The sequence below is a fragment of the Phyllostomus discolor genome, chromosome 6, assembly GCF_004126475.2.
Source record: "Phyllostomus discolor isolate MPI-MPIP mPhyDis1 chromosome 6, mPhyDis1.pri.v3, whole genome shotgun sequence".
Lineage (NCBI taxonomy): Eukaryota > Metazoa > Chordata > Mammalia > Chiroptera > Phyllostomidae > Phyllostomus > Phyllostomus discolor.
In genome coordinates this window covers 116,171,252-116,187,063 of record NC_040908.2, presented here as the reverse complement: position 1 = coordinate 116,187,063, position 15,812 = coordinate 116,171,252, and the positions used below count along the sequence as shown (strand labels likewise).

Sequence of the window (15,812 nt, the reverse complement as noted above, 5' to 3'; positions counted from 1 at the left end):
AATCAGATGGACATGTTTGGCAGGTGATATAGGTAGTGTGAAACAGAGTGAAGGAGAGTTGTCTGAGGTAGGTTGATGGTTGAAAGACAAAAATGGACAAGAGGCTAGTGGACCCTGGCTCAGTGGACTGGGTGCAGGCCTGGAAACCGAAAGGTCCCAGTTTGATTCCCAGTCAGGGCACATGAGTCGGTTGTGGGTCCCCACTTGGGGGTGTGTGAGAGGCAACTCATTGAAGTTTCTCTCCCCTTCCTCCCTTACTATCCCTCTCTCTAAAATTAAAAATAATAAAATCTTTTAAAAAATATAAAAAATGGATGAGATGAGCAAGTGTGTAGTTTAAAAGGAGAGAGAAGAAAAGGAAATGAATGATGGGGAAAACTGCGTTTAGTAGAGGAAATGGAAAACAATTCAGAGCCCAAATGGAACGAGGTCAGAGGGGATAAAAAGGGAAAATATAAGAAAATTACATTTTCTACTAGACATGTCAGGGAAATTGTCTAACATGTGCCAACTGCTCAGTTCTGAAAGCACAATCATAACACTAGAGGCATTCTTACACCACCAATAACACCTCCTGCAGATGTGCAGGCCATCGGGAGCAAGCAGGCTCCTTCTCACATGCCCATTCCAACTGACTGATAACGTTTACCTGGAGCCCTGCATTTGAATAAAATTCTGAGACCTCATTGGCACACAGTGCTAAAGAGAATTGTTTCAATTAGCGATGTCTGCAGTGGGATGTAAGGAGAGCATGGCAGCCTGCTGTCCTTGTGTAGTGGGTGCTGGGATGTGCTGTCCTAGTAAGCCCTCTCAGGCACTCGTTTCTCTTTCTGCCATTGGCTGCTGAGAGTTCTCAACAGAGTCCTCCAGGAATGGCCCTCAGCCCAAGAGACCTGCCTCACCCTGGGCAGCCCACAGCTGTTGCTGCAGATGGCAGAGAGGTCAGCTCCCTTTGTGCTGTGGGCTATGGCTGGGGTTGCCAAGGTGGGAGAAGCTCGGAGAGTCCATTGAAAAGTGTGCTAGACACATGCAGGCAGCCACACTGTTCCCTCTCTGGTCCCTCCCCTACAGGCAGCACCATTGAGCAGCAAAGAGAGTTGCCCGGCTTGGGTGGATACCTAAGGCCCCGCCCCCTTATAACCTATCATCTGCAGCAAGACAAAGAAATATGGCCCAAATGAAAGAACAGAGTAGAGCCTCAGATAGAGAGCTAAGCGAGGAGGAAATCACCAACCTATCTGATGGAGAATTTAAAGCCCTGGTAATCAAAATGCTCACAGATCTGATTGAGCTTGGTTGAAAAATGAAAAAACAAATGAAGGATACCCAAAGTGAAATAAAGCAAAATATTCAGGGAACCAACAGTGACAGGAAGGAAACCAGGACTCAAAGCAATGATTTGGAACAAAAGAAAAAATAAGCACCCATCCAGAACAAAATGAAGAAACCAGAATTCAAAAAAGCGAAGAGACTTTTACAAACCTCTGCAGTGGTTTGGACAATCTGAAATGTTGCAGTATCCAAATTATAGGGGTGCCAGAAGGAGAACAACAGCAAGAAATTGAAAACTTATTTGAACAAATAATGAAGGAAAACTTTCCCAATCTGGAGAAGGAAATACACTTCCAGGAAGTTCAGGAACCCCAGACAGTCCCAAAGAAGTTGGACCTAAAGAGGAACACACCAAGGCACATCATCATTAAGTTACCAAGATTAAATATAAAGAGAGAATCCTAAAAGATGCAAGAAGAAAGGAGAGAGTTACCTACAAAGGAGTGCCCATAACACTATCAGCTGATTTACCAAAGGAAATCTTACAGGCAAGAAGGGGCTGGAAAGAAGTATTCCAAGTCATGAAAGGCAAGGACCTACATCCAAGATTACTCTATCCAGCAAAGCTATCATTCAGAATGGAAGGGCAGATAAAGTGCTTCCCAGAGAAGGTCAAGTTAAAAGAGTTCATCATCACCAAGCCCTTACTGTATGAAATGTTAAAGAGAATTATGTAGGAAAAAGAAGAAGATAAAAAATATGAACAGTGAAATGACGACAAACTCACAACTATCAACAAATCAACCTAAAAGAAAAGAAAAACAATGAAAACAAAAACTAAGCCAACAACCAGAACAGGAACAGAACCATAGAAATGGACATCACACAGAGGGATTTCAGTGGGGAGGGGTAAGGGAGGAATAAGGGGGGAAAGGTACAGGGAAGAAGAAGCATAATTGGTAGGCATAAAGTAGATGGGGAGAGATAAAAATGGTATGTGAAGCAGAGAACTCAAAAAACTTATATGTACAACCCATGGACGTGGACTAAGCGAGGGAACGCTGGAGGATTGTGGGGGCAGGGCAGAGGCGGGATAGAGGGAGAAAAATTGGGGAAACTGTAATAGCATAATCAATAACATTAAAAACAAAAACAAAACAAACCCCACATGATCCTGCTACCCTTCGGACAAAGTCACCAGGAGTCAATTACTTTGTAGCAGTGAAGCTGGGGTACCATTTCTTCCTCTTGCATAAGATGACACTCCACATGATGAAACAAGTCACTGGTGTGTGAGGTCCTGTGGAAAGGTACTAGGAGGAAAGGCCCTCCCTTGGGAATAATGCAGACCTTTCCCCTGGCCTGGCCTCACCCACCAATGAGCCTGTGGTAGCAACTTGCTGAAGCCCAAGAAATTCCTCCAGAAAACACCACTGAAACCCTTCATCACAGTTATCCATGGAACTCAAAAGACTGTCCCTCTTGATATTGACTCTACCCTACCATGTCTTATAAATTGGGTCTCCTCTCCAGAAAGGATACCCTTTCCTTGTTAATTCTATTAGTGACTCCTCACACTGTCTTTCACACATGACTATGGCCTCCCAGCCTTCTCCAGCTTCATTCCTTCTGATGGAAACCTCGGACAGCAGGCAATGGGTTTGAGTGACAGCTTCACAGGAATTCATTGGTGGGGCCATGGGCATCACTGTAGCTGTGAACAAAGGCAGCGGCCCGTGCCCCTGGGTGAGGCAGGACTTTGGCATTGCGGTTGAATACCAAACTCTCCCATCAGTCAGCCGGGACTCCATTTCTAGTTCTGCCACTTACCAGCTGGGAGACCTGGGAGGTGACTCAAAACTCTTCCAGCCTCTATTTTTTTTGTATAAAATGCTTATAATGATATCTATCTTACAGGATTATTTAAAGAATTAAACAAAATAACACATATAAGTCACTTAGTGCTTTGCCTAGCACGTAGTCAGTGATCAGTAGCTAGCCAGTGGTAGGCAAAACCAGATTTACAGTCATGAATATGTGAAACAGAGTTTACCCTTGTATTATTATTTATTAATCACTATATTATTTTCCATATAAACAACTGTAAAATCTACCTTTGCCCATGCCAGTATTGTTAATCAAATATTTATTGATCAGTTGCTATAAACCTGTACCCTGCTAGGGACTGGAGCTCTCAGTTTCTGCCCTCAAGAACCTCACCATCCAGAGGGAGGGGACAACAGGGGGTCCCACAGTTAGGGTGCCACATGGCAGGGCGTTATTAATGATGACCCTTAAAGAACTAATACTAATAAGCCACAGCCATTTATTATTATTTTGTTGCTAGCCATTGTGTTCTGTATGCTTTATCGAGGTCAAAAGCATAAGTTTTTTAAAACATTGATTTTAGAGAGAGAGGAAGGGAGAGCAAGAAAGAGAAAAAAGAGAAAGAGAGAGGGAGAGAAACATCAATTTGTTGTTCCATTTATTTATGCATTCATTGGTTGATTGTTGTATGTGCCCTGACTGGGGGTCAAACCTGCAACCTTGGCACATTGGGACAATGCTCTAACCAACTGAGCTACCTGGCCAGGGCAGGAGCATAGCTTTCTAATCCAAACACCTGGGTTCAAATCCAGGCACATTTACTGAATATTTATGTACTCTGGGGGATGATAACTTCTTTGAAGCTTAGTTATTTCATCTGGAAAAATGGGAGTAAAATTAAAAAATAATATACCAAAGATGTTACCACAGTGCCTCACACATAGTAGAGCTTAATAAATGTCTTTTAAAGCAATGACTAATGGTGTTTGGAGAATGGATGCTGATATCTATGGTACCCAGCCCTGGACAGTCTGTCTGAGGAGGTTTTAAGGTCAAAGCAGCATGTCCACCTGGGATGTGGGCAGGACTGTGATATTTAGTGGCTTACTGGTTTGCTGGCAGTTCTGAGCCAATAACTGGAGCCACAGGGACTAAAGGCTAGCCACTTCACCAGAGCTGCTGGCAAGATCTAGGCAGAATGCTCCAAATAGGGTAGGCCCACTAGGACCAAGGCACAGAGAAACTTAGTGGGTTGGTGCAGTAAGGGGCCAAGCTAGGACTTAAAGGCAGAAAGTGCAGACCTGTTACATTATGCAAGGCATGAGTACCAGACCTGGGGCGATCTGCTGCCCAGAGCCAGCAGCTTCTGTGTAGACCACAAGCACTGACCGCCCTCTCCTGCACACTCAGGCCCATGCCATGCCGAGCACCCCTGTGCTGGGGTGATCGGGGACAATGCAGGCAGAACTCCACACCTCATGGAACGCATTACCTCTGAGAAGCAACCATGCAAATCAGAACACACCAGCTCCAGAACTAAGCCAGTGCACAGAGAGGAACAAAGCTGCAGAAACCCAGACCTGTTTACACAAATGAACATTCCTGTAGCACAGCCTGATAAGCCTGTTGCTAAGCCTGCCTCACTTCCTGTCACACAGCACCTTGCTCTCGGCTCCGGAAAGATAATCGCTCTGGGAACCAGCTTCCTTCAGAGACCTGGCAGAATACTTTCAGTCTAGAGTTCAACCTACCTTTCAACAGAGCTTCTCCTCCTCCCATGGCAGACTAGGGGAAACCCAATCCATAAAGGAAAGGGTTTGCACACACACAGTCCTGCTGGGTGTCGGTGACTGTAAGTGACCCTCGGGGAAAGGAAGGAACCCCGGATCTCTCAGCTCCGAGCACTTCCCAAACAAAGACCCTAAAGTTTCCTGCTGGGACCACATGAGACACAGGACACTCAGATTCCAGGCACACCCGCAGCTATCAACTGTCAGTCCCAACACCAGCCCTGTCTGTGCTGAGGTCCAAGCGGGAGATCAGACAAGTGCGTGTAGGGACAGGGGCCAGGGAGGGCAGGAAGGGGGAGAAAGGGCTTTGAAGAGACCAACACAAATAGTAGGAGTTTTTATCTGACCCCAAAGCACAGGGCAAGGGAGAGCTATGTGATCCAAGCTGGGATGAAAGAACAGTGGCTTCCCCTGGTAATCAAAGAGTTTAATGATGCTTATTAAAAGCCCATTTCTGGGTCCTGTTGAAAAATTACACCTGTGTTTTCTTTTTTATTCCATAAGAATTGCTTCCTAGAGATTAAACACACATATACACATTCCTCACACACCCGACACACGCACACAACACATTCCCCACAAATTCCACACATCCTATACATCACACACAGGGAAATACATTTTCATCACTGATGGCCACAATTCATGACATACATACATGATGCAAAGCAGAAAAATCAGGCCCAGTCCCTGAGGCTATTCAGCACCCTTTGAAGTTCCAGGCTTCAAGGGAGCCCAAGAGCTTCCTGCTCAGGCAGTTGTCATCCCCACAAACAAACAGCGCAGCCTCTGATCCATCTCATTTTCCACATCTAGCCTAAGGCCAGACAACCCTGCATGAGCAGAAGCTACCAGGATCATTAAGCTTTGGTGGAACTTAACAGTTCAGTAGGGTCACTGCAGAGGAAGGGAGTTGTGCAGCCAGGCCCACGGCAGATTCTGTCTGATGTGCTGAATTCCAGTCCCTGGCCCCCAGGGGTGATGACCCTGGGCCTGCGCCCCAGGCATGTTTTCCTCTGGTTACCAGCTAACCCTGCGCCCAAGGCTAACTTCACTCTCAGGCAGAGGAGGCACTGCTTTTTGGAATAATCCACCAGACATAAGTACCCCTTGCAGATAAGAGCTCCTCCCCTAGCATGGGAGCCATCCTTGCACTGATCACCCCAACATTCACTCACTGCTAAGGGGCAGGGTACTAAATGCTTATTCGAATGCTCAAAGCATTGGGTGAAACAGTTGATATTGTCAAAAACAAATGCTTTGGAGTAGTAAATCTGGATTTCAAGGTCAACTCTAACCCTTACTCACTATGTGGCCTTGGCCAACTCTCTAAGCCATAGTTTTCTCCTCTACGAAATGGTAATATGTTCTTTTCATCTTATGGAGTTTCGGGGAAGATCACAAAATGTCCCATAGAATGTAAACTCCAAAGCAGATGTTAGCAATTCTCACAATGAGACAATAATGAAGAAATGGGAGAGCTCATCAGTTGGGTTATGCGTGCCTCAAGGGCAGAGCCTGCATTATTTTTATCCTGTTCTCCCCTATGCCCTGCACAGTCTGACACCACATTTTCTGGGGAAAAAGTGAAAGAATGAAAAACAAGTGACTCCATGAATTAAGTGGCTTGTTCAAGGTCACAGAGCCACTTATGGTAGGACCGGAACTCAGATCCCGACCCCCTAGTCCAGGGGGGCTCTATTCCAGACACAGCTGGATGTGCTGAAGGTTCGATGATGTCACAGGCACAGCATGGACCCGGTGAGACCGTGCTCTACCGTTCTCAAGGAGAGATCCAATCTGGGCCAGGCAGCGCCTAAGAGCTCTTCTCAAACTCACCTGTTACACATTCTAACTTGACAGTGGGAATAAACAGAAACCACAAGTGCAAATAATACCTAAATGCCTCTAAACAACTCATCTTACTTCCTGATTTGAATTGTCCAAATCAGAAGAGTCACAAGATTGAGACAAAGAGCCTGCAGAGATTTGGAGACTAGACATGTATCTTGTTTCAGATTCACTTTCAGCATTGTCACTTACCTGCTGACCAAGGGGCCCAAGAGATCACTAGCCCTCTCTGAGTCTCAGTTTTTCCATCTGCAAAACAAGAAGACAATTACAATTAATCCCTGAAGACCACCGCACTTAAATGCATCACAGGTTTTACACCTAATATTGGTTACCAACTACTTATGATTCCAGGTAAATGGGAAAATTGCTAATGGTCAGGGACTGGAAGAGAATTATTTCAAAAATGAAGTGTGATTATCAGAAATAAAATGTGATAATTAATAATTATGTGACAAACAGGGCACCAATGGTGTCCAACTCTTGATACAAAAAACCCAGCCTTCTACTCATTTTGGCCCTTTTTATTTTTCATAGATGTCAAAATGCAAAATGCCACTTAATACCTGGAGAAACAGAGAGAAGAAAAAAATGACACTACCTCAGCATACCCACTTCTAACAGCTGGGGGTATTTTTCCCTTTGTTTCCTCTGGGGCATAGAGTTTACCCTTTGGCCAAGCAGGGGTGATGACAATGTGCTGGACTGAAAAGTACCATGCAGGTCATCGGCCCCCTCCTGCCCCCAGTGCTGTGCCATCCCTGCTGCCTACGTTGTTAACTCATTTTTAAGCCCGTGCCCATGTCAGTTTCCCTAAGACTTCTCAGGCCTGTGGTCAGATCTCTGGCAAGCACAGTGCGCACTGGAGCCCAGTGAGCAGCACATGACTTCAGGAGGCCTAGGCTGGTCTTTCTCCAGTCGCAGCTGAGTTACCTCGTATGGAAAATAAGGAGGCCAGACTGGCCAATCTGAGAGATCATTTTTAACTTAAAAAGGGAAGCCTAAGAAAAAGGGAAGGAAAGTAATGTACCTGAGTCCCTACTACATGACAACTATTGAGCTAATAATATCTACAGATATCTCATGATCGTCATAACCACCCTGGGAAATATTACAGATGAGAAACCTGCCACTTGGCGAGTTTCAGGATCCATCCGAGGCCTGCTGCAGTCATTTTCCATTTTCACAATTTTTGCTATATTGATCTCTTACCTCTGCTGCCATTTAATTCTTCCAAATCAACTCTCATGTTTTCCTTTACTTTTAACAATTATTAAAAAAAGTTTCTGTAGCTCTTTATTTCTTTCCCCCTTCTCTCTATGGTCCAATGAAAGGCAACCTTTCAAGTGATGTAGACTCTTATCATTGCAAAATAGTTGCTAACAAATTTAAAAGAATTTTCAATCACAACTATTCCATGTAAAACTATGAAGTCATAGGTTTGGGCACTATTTATACATCTATATTCTTAATATAAGTTAAAATAAATACCTTTGCAATTTAAATGCTGAGCCCTGCACCACCCAGTTCCCAGCAGCACCCTGCTTTCTTTCGGAAAGAATGGTTCCAGGTCCCTCCCTGTGCCCCAGCCGGACCTCAGAGCCTGAGTCCTCCACATCTCAAAGCTGTAACAGCAAATCACCTAACACTTACTGTGTGTCAACACAGCTAATGACTGAAGGAGCTGGGACTTGGCCCCGCATGCCCACTTCTGACCCTGAGCTCTGGGAGTGGATTCACTTTTCCTCCTGGCCCTCATCAGACCCCAAATTTGCAATTCTGTGGCATCAGGCCACCAATTAATTTCTGCTTCCCAATCAAGGCAGGGTCATTCCGTTCTGTTAGGTCGCCAGGTTTTCCATGAAGTAGATCTTATCAATGCATATTTAAGTTCCCAAAAGGGCACTTCAGTAAGAAGCTGCATAATTGCTAAAACTAAGTTAGAAAATGTGAAGTGAAAGTGATTCTTTATTCAGAGATCCAAGATAGTAACCAAGGAAATAGGGCCGATGACATGATCCAGAAATGCCATTGCCACTACAAATGAGCATAAAGTCCCAGCCGAGCCATGAGAAGTGGGAGAAAGTGCCAAAGTGACTGAGCTGCACGCTGATCGAAGCTGTTGTTGAGTGTCTTTCTAGAGCTCTAAGCTTCCATTTCCTGTCATCTGGTGTAAAATTAATTGGCATGAATTTTTTATGACCAGAGAGCAAACACACCAAAAGGCCTGCAAAATTGGCTCGGGCTTTCTTTTTGTAGAGTTCCCCATGTCTCACTGAATGTGAGCTACAAAACCATGCGGAAACAGAAAAAACAAACACATGTAATGCTGATTATTCCTACTCCATCTGAGGACACTCTTCCTTGGAGACCGCTCCACCACCCCGAGCCAAAATTCGCCAGTCCCACCCTTGGGTTCCCTCTGGTAACACTTTAGCTGCAGTGTGTTATATTGCAGTTATTGTCTTCTTCTAAAACATTATTTCTTAAACTTATTCAAGTACATTAAATACATTTAAAAAACCACCCACCACTAATAATATGATTTTAGATTATTTCCTCTAAATCTTCTTATATAAATACCCTCACATACAGACATTCACAAACATACACATCCAGATACTTTACAAAATGGGATCATACTAGACATACTAAATTTAATCTGTCTTTAAATAGTTACACGAATACACAATTAATCCCCTACTGATGGACATATAGGTTGTTTCCAATTTTTCACTACTGGTAAAGATACCCTAATACTTTTGTCCCTGTATCCTTGTGTGGTTATTTGGCTATGTACTTGGACTACATAGCTTACCACTTTAAAAGATAACTGCCTCCCCCAAAAGACTGTATCACTTTCAATTTCCAACAGCAGAATACAGGCATACCAATTCCTTATGCTCTCATCAGTATGCAGTGTTAGCAGGCTTTTTTTTTTTTAACCTTTGCCAATATGATAGGCAAATGGAACCTAGATATTTTAATATCCTTTTTTTTTTATGAGAGAGAGAGAGAGGGGAAAGGAGGGAGAAAGAGGGGGAGAGAAACATTAATGTGTGGTTGCCTCTCACACACTCCCACTGGGGACCTGGCCCATAACCCAGGCATGTGCCCTGAGTGGGAATCGAACTGGCAACTCTTTGGTTCGCAGGCTGGCACTCAATCCACTGAGCCACACCAGCCAGGGCTAATCTCCATGTTTTGAATATCAGCTGAACATCTTTTTCTGTGTTTTGTGGTCATTTGCACTATTTCTTTTGAGAATTCAAATTAACTGTCCTTTACCCATTTTTTGGTCAGGAGTTAGTCTCTTTGTTGTTTGGTACAGAGGGTTTGCCATTTATCTTTTGCCTTGACTACTGCTTGCAGCTTTCTTCCAGCAGGTTTAATCATAGTAAGTGGCATCACCATCTAATCGCAGCCCCATCAGAAACCTACCTGCCTTGACATCTCCCTGCATGTCACTATCCGCAGCCAATGAGTCACCAGGTCCTATCCATCCTACTTCCTCAGTAGACCTTAATTCTGTTCATTTTTATCCCTCTCCGCTGTCACACCACCACCACCTCTCACCTGGACTACTGTGTATCCTAACTGGCCTCCCCACATCCTTTTTTCAAATCCCCTCACCATCCAGAAGCTAGAGGGATTTTTTAAAATGCAAATTGGACCATCTCCCCAGCCTAAAACCCTTTAATAGCTTCTTAGTCCACGGAAGATCAAATTCAAAGTCCATAATGTGCCTCTGTTCCTTCCAAGCTGTGTCTAGGACCTAGTTTTTACACTACATGGGTCTCTGAATTCATCCAGGTCCCCTTCAGTCTCTGCACTTAGCCACAGTGGCTTCCTTTCAGGTCCTCAGGTGCCTAAGACTTCTTCCCAGCTCAAGGTCCGGGGCATGCTGTGCCCTCTCCATGCGAACTTGTTTGTGATTCTCTTTGCTGGCTAATCCAGATCCATCCTCTGGTCCTCTCCACTTAATCACCACCTCCTCAGAGAAGCCCTGGACCCCTGGACAAAGTGAGCTCCTCTGGCTATGGACTGGTGTCCTCCTTTGGGGTGTGCCTCATAACTGGAACTGAGTGCTGTTTGGCACAGTTTGTTTAATGAACATCATGCTGCAAACTTCACAAGGGCAGGAACTGAGGCTCTCTGTCCAGCACCGCCTACTTGGAGCTCAGCATGGTACCTGGCACACAGCAGGTACTCAACAAATACAGCATTAATTTCCTTTCTAAATTAGAATAATTTCAATAACCTATCTAGCCCTGGCCAGGGAGCTGATAGCTCAGCTCATAAGAGTGTCATCCTGATAGGCCAAGGTTGCAGGTTCAGTCTCTGGTCAGGGCACACGCAAGAAGCAGCCAATGAATGCATAAGTAAGTGGAACAACAAGTCAGTGTTTCTCTCACTCTCTCTCTGAAAAAAGTAAAACAAAAACAACCCTATTTATTTCAAGGACCATGCTCTCTACTCTAGGTCTTATAAATAAATGAATTTGGGTCATCATATAAAAGACAGATGAGGTGGAAAACCAGGCCTGCTTTTAAGGGCACAGCCTCTGGTTTAATTAGGCCTGATCATGAAGGATTGTCACCCATCTTTCCATGTGAAAAAGTCAAAGCCTTGGCTTTGGTAACTACAAGGTCATTAGAGCGGCAGCATCAAAAAGGCAAGGTTGATGTCCTGTCTTCTTCTGTAGCTCCCTTCTCTCTTCTCCACCCTGTTTTGCACACATTCAATGAATGTCTCTTAAATGGACTTAATTTTATGTCAAATTATATAGTAATTATATTTCATTCACTGGAGTATTTAAAATAAGTTTGCATTATATGGCATTATTGACTTGATGGCTTTTCCCACTATGGATCATATCAGGCCAGGGTGTGGAGCCACTATTCCCTTGGCTTAAGTTGAACTCTTCTTGAACTAACATGGAACACTTGCCTGGACAATAACATTCAGTTGTATGTAAGGTATCAATGGACTTACTTTGGTCAACCCTGGACACACACATAGTGGGGCAGAAGGTGGAAGGAGATCATCAGATCAGGGATTTACTAGAGCCTGTTTTGGAGGGCTCAGACACTCATCCATGCTAAGACTGGCTTAGAAGAGTAAATGCTTCTCTCCTGCCCTGGAGGAGACTGGGTTTCGACAGCAAATGCAAGACCAGGTGCCATAGATAGTCTTGGTCCCACCCACTTCTGAAGCATCATCCACTTGAAGCACCACTTGAAAGGTGCTGCTTCAAGATTCCTTTTCTTTGAACATACCTCTATCTGGAATGTTCTTCTCCACTTAAGGTCTAAGGAAGAGTGGTTGGGATACCTCCTGGGGCTTGATAAGTCTTTGTAATAAGCTGTTAAGAAGCATTGGCTCTGGAATAAAAGAGTCTGGCCTTGACCCCTGGCTCTACTTTAATCCCAGCTGGGTGACCTTGAGCAGCATATTTAACCTCCCTAAGTCTTTGTGTTGCATCTGAAATGCGGGGACAGTAAAAGCAGCTGCATCTTGTGTTGCTGCAGTGCTTATGTGACTGTCACTGTCACCTAGCAAAAGCTCAGTAAATGTTGGCAAATATGATGATTGCCACTATTATCATTTTAGTTAACCTGGTACTTACTGTGTGCTAGGAAATGTCCTAAACACTTTATAAATATTAACTCATTTAATCCTCATAAGCAGAACTATAAAGTGGGGACCATTACTTTTTCTGATATTATAGATGGAAACTGAGGCACTGAGAGGCTAATAAAATTACCCAAAGTCACATAACAAATGGCAGAGCCAGGATTTTGAACCAAGGCAGTCTGCTCCAAGCCACTAGATTATTAACTATAATTATTACTGTGTAATAGTTGCCATAATTCTTAGTTACTCACAATTACTATTCCTTTCTGTTAATGATGGGTCTCTGCTTATTTGCTTAGGACCCCAGGCACCTGGAGTGATTACCTGGGTTAGGGCTAGCAGGATGTTAGGAAGTCTGCCAAGCTCACAGAATTTCACAAGAGTCATCTAGAGAATGAGGGCTTTCAGTAGGAAACTGGGGTAGAAGTCTTGTGTTGTGAGCTGGGCCCATATGGTTGGGAATGGAGGTGGGTAATGGGATGTCCTTGGTCAACCCTAGTCACTCTGTGGCTGGAAAAAGGGTACTCAAATTTCTAAGCTCCACCTACTAGGAGGGCTGAGGTTCTGTTGCGTTTCCCACTCTGTCCGGATGGACTGAGTGGGTCAGGATGCACAGGGCAGGGGCATCAGCGACTCACAAAGCAGGGCTGCAGAAGGCCAGCACAGGGTCAAGCCTCCTTTCAGGAAGTCCCTCCTGCCCTTGCCCACAGGGTCCCAGGAACCCTGGACTCCAATGTGCTTCCTGAGCTCTAAGTAGCTCCTCTACAGAGGTGGATGGACACTGATCTCAGGAAACTACTGATCCATACTACCAGGTCATGTAGCCGCCAGATGTCTGAGTGAGGGGAGCTCTCTCCGGGGACGGCGGTATGTCGTTTCCAGCTTGATCAGTGTTGGTGAGTGGATATTTTTTTCCTGGACTTGTGCTGCCGGTTAGGTCCTCAAAACCTGCTCACTTCATCCATCTTCCAGGTATTTCAGAGTCAAAGATTTTTCCTTCCCTCTTGGTCAGATTTCTTTTTGTGTGTGAGATCAGGGTGGCATGAGCAATTTAGGATGAGGAAAGTGTCCCCTGGTCACAGGGCCTTGGCCCAAACAACTTAACAACCCACCATGGCTTGGCAGAGGGAGAGTGAAACCCCAATGCCTCAAACGGCCTTCGAAAGACTGGCCGTGTCCTACTCTGGGTCCCCTAACCCAAGCTGCCCCTGCCAGCCAGGGTCACTCAAGTTGCTTTCAGAGTCAGACATTTTTTTGTGTTGTGGGGCAGAGATGATGACGGGTTTTATTATTTCCCTAAAACATGGAAAACCCAAAAATGATCCAAGATGTTGCATGATATCCTCACTTCTTTTCAACCAGAACCACAGAACCACAAAAGAAAGCCTTTTTGTTTTTAAAAACCGTGCAAGTCATCTTTCCTAGAAACATCAACTTTTCCACCCATCAGCTTCAGGCTCACCCTTTCAGTAACAAGCATTTCTGGCTGTCTGCTCTGTGGGTCAGACCCACACTGGAACTGGCAGCCAGGAAGATGGATATAGCACGGTCCTGACCCATGTTCAAATCCCAGTTCTGACTCCAATAAGTTGTGTGACACAGAGAAAGCTACTTAACCTCTCTGAGCCTTAGCTTCCTCATCTGCTGAGTGGAGATCCTTATCCCCACCTTCCAGGGCTACTGTGAGAATTCTATGGAACAGCCTTTCTCAAAAAACTAGCTGGGGCCTGCAAGTCAGTTCAGAACTGCATGCACTGCTTTTCTAATATCCACTACTAATGATGGTGAATAAGACCTGCTCCTGACGGTAAAAGGGACCACATGTCACAGGTAGCATGGGAGGGGTGGTGGGGAGGACTGTGATCTACAGTGCAGTCTGGCTGGGAAGGGGGGCAATTCTACCAGGACAGGCTTCAGATAGGACTCATGAACACAGTGTTTGCAAACAAAACAAAAAGGTATACAGTCAGAGGAAATATGGACCCAACCTGAGAAGAGCAAGCAGCAGAAGGAGAAGGGGCACCTCTGAGAGCACAGACACTAGGAAGGATACAGGACAGGAGGCTGGAAGGCCTCATAGGTCAGGTTACCGTAATGGGCTCATCCATCAAAGGGTTTTAAGCTGGGCAATGATCGGGCCAGGTGTGTGTCCTTCAGAGCAATCACTCTGTCTGCAGTGAGGATGGACTGGAGGGGTGAGGCTGGGACAGGGAGAGCCATGGAGCCACGGCTGATCCAGGCCCAAGGGGAGCACCCTTAACTCTCTCTCATGAGGCTGCCGGTTGCTGCCCAGCTCCTCATGGCAGCACGGCTCCAGTGGCTCAGTTATGAGAGGTTGTGGGCAAGGCTGCTGAGCCGCTGCCCTGACAAGGCTCCTTTCAGACATCAAGTAGAAAACCATCTACCCAAAGACCTGGTCCTTCCTGACTCAGCTGGGCCAGAGCATCCTTTGCTGTAGGCCTTTAATCCCTCCACTGTCTTGAAGCTCTTGCCTTAAGCCACAGTCCAGGTGGCTGAGATGCTGCCCCAGCCTCAATCAGTCAAACCTAGTCAATTCTATTCAGTTAAATTATTTTTGTGTGTGGACCCGGGCTCAGGCTTGAGGGTAGGTGTGAGATTGTAACAGACCAGGCTGTGGGCTCAAGAGGTCAAGGATCTAGGTCTGTGCTGTAACCCACAGCTGAGGCTACATGTGTTCCAAGGAGGGCCAAGTGGCAGTGCTATGGGGACGAAAGACACAGAGCCATGGATTTTCCTCAGCAGGATCAGCAGAGCCTCGTGAAAGAGACGGCACCTGCCTGGGCCCTGGAGACTAAGAGGTGCTTGACGGCACGGGGTGGGAAAAGGGAACTCCAGGCTGAGGGAGGGCACTTGTGGAGGGAGGAGCGTTGCCTTCCACGGCTGGCCCACAGGGGATGAAGAGGACGTGGCAGCAGGCGAAGGCAGAAGTGGGGCTGAGGTCCCCTGGGAGAGGCCTGATGCCACTTTCTACTTGCCTAAGGCATAAGAGCTATGGTCACATAAGAAGGAGCAAAGCAGTAACTTTAAAGCACCACTGTGCATCTGGCAATGGGCATTACATTAACTCTACACAAAGCCATTTAGTTTGAATTTTATAACCATCCTGGGAGGTATATATTATCACCATCCCTATTTTACAACTGAAGAAACTAAGGCTCACAGAGATTACATGAGCTGCCCAAGGCGGCGGAGGCGGGAATGGAGTGCGAATATTTGAATCTGAGCCCAGTGATCCTCCCCCTATACAATACCAGCTCCCTAAATGATGGAGGCAGATGCTTAATATGCTTCAAACAGCCAAGGAAACAGAATCATCATCACCACCATCATCTTCATCACCGTCATCAACACCATTGTCGTGGACTCAGAATTTTATTTCATAAAGGAGAAGATGTCGCAGATGTGCCTCATTAT

At 45.5% G+C, this 15,812-nt stretch overlaps 1 protein-coding gene across 6 annotated transcripts in view; it reads right to left on the bottom strand.

Moving 5' to 3' along the window:
• The window catches only part of TENM4 (teneurin transmembrane protein 4), a 736,252-nt gene that overhangs the window by 576,895 nt on the left and 143,545 nt on the right, over positions 1 to 15,812 (bottom strand). For all 6 annotated transcript variants that reach the window (XM_036028749.1, XM_028514477.2, XM_036028750.1 and 3 more), the window contains exon 2: positions 6,933 to 6,989. The gene's annotated coding sequence lies outside the window, so the exon portion shown is untranslated. The remainder of the gene's footprint in view (positions 1 to 6,932; positions 6,990 to 15,812) is intronic.